General features: G+C 34.3%; 1 protein-coding gene across 1 annotated transcript in view; it reads left to right on the forward strand.

Annotated features, from left to right (window-relative positions):
- Nucleotides 1–1,616, forward strand: part of RASAL2 (RAS protein activator like 2) — a 455,850-nt gene that overhangs the window by 8,922 nt on the left and 445,312 nt on the right. The gene's annotated exons all lie outside the window — the stretch shown is intronic.

Genomic DNA, 1,616 nt, shown 5'->3' on the forward strand with positions numbered 1-1,616 from the left:
GGAGTTGGGGATCTGGAGTCAGTTAATTGTTGTATATCTGCATTGATACTATTGGTTTTTACTGTTTGGATACTTTTTTCTCCATTTTTTACACACGTGACAACCCATTGTTAAGAATTGATTTGATCTATACCTTGAGTTATTCTTCCTTCCCCTTTTACCCCCGACTTATTACTATATCTTGGATATATTTTCCTTTCAGTTTGTAAAGAGGTTCCTCATTCTTTTTATGGCTGTATGATGCCTTAATGAATCGTAATTCATTTAAACAGTCCCCAAGTTTTGCTGTTACAAGTGACGCTGCAGCGAATAATCTGAATACAAGCCATTTTCCTTGTGTACTAGTGTATCAGTAAGAAAAATTCATAGAACTGCTAGGCCAAAGGTACATGTATTTGTAATTTTGAAAGATATTGCCAAATTGCCCTCTTTAGGGGTTGTACCTATTTATATTTCACCAGCAATATATGATGAGTGCCTGTCTTCCACACACAGTAAGTTGTCAAGAAATTTGGGGGAGTGGAGTCCAATCTCTCTTCCTCACTGCAAGACCCCATTGCCCTGGTACTAGGTATGAGATATGGATTAAATTTCATTGTTTTAAAAAGATGACTTTGCAGTTGTCCTAACACCATTTGTTGAATAATCCATCTTTTCCCCACTGAAGATGCCCCTGTTCTACTAGATTGCTGTTTGTATTTTGGTTTACTTCAAGATTTTCTATTTTGTTCTATTGGTCTATTTATGTTTATGTGCCAGTATCACAGTGCTTTGTTACTGAGACTTTACTGAAACTACTATATGCAAATATACATTGTTAACGACTAATTTAACATAACTTATTTAACCATTATCCTATTTTAGACATTAACATTTTTCAAAATTTAATGTTTATGTTAACATTTTATTGATTTGTCTTTGTACACAAGTCTTTGAACCAAATTTATTAATATTTCCTGTTGTTGAATTCCTAGAAGAGTATGAAATGTTTTTAAAGGCCCAAGACTTAGTGCCAAATTGGTGCAACCTTCCTGGAAAGTAATTCCTGCCCCCAGTATATGAAAATATGGCTCGTAATTTTAAGTTTTACTACTATATTGCTAATTTCAATGTATTGAAATCTTTTCACATGAGCTTCATGTAGTACCTTAAATGTTACTTTTCACATATTAAATACCCTGAGTCCTATTGCCTTTAAGACCCTCTGTCCTTCAGAAACTGAGTTGTTTTTCCAGTGATACTCCTTTTGATTAATGGCATATTTCCAAGTGAATGAGGGAAGGGCAAGAGTATAGACTCAAAGCAGTTGGTCTGTCAAAGGTCAAATCCATGGCCATGACCTTATTTATAAATGTTAAATTCTCCAACTGAAATAACCTGATGCAGACACTTAATGTGTCAGGTACTCCAAGAAGCATATAGTTGGTAACTTTTATCTCAGCTGTTTGTGCCCTCCTTCTACAGAGTATTAAGAAGGAATTGACATTCATGAAAATTCTTTTGAATCTGATTTGAATATAGGTTCATTTAGTTTTAGCTGGATGAGTGATCGAGGTGTATGTCTTGTATAGTACTGTGTTAATGACTGAGTTATATAGTATGGGATTAATTTAGGT

Source organism: Propithecus coquereli, unplaced genomic scaffold (assembly GCF_000956105.1).
Source record: "Propithecus coquereli isolate 6110/MARCELLA unplaced genomic scaffold, Pcoq_1.0 Scaffold246, whole genome shotgun sequence".
Classification (NCBI taxonomy): domain Eukaryota; kingdom Metazoa; phylum Chordata; class Mammalia; order Primates; family Indriidae; genus Propithecus; species Propithecus coquereli.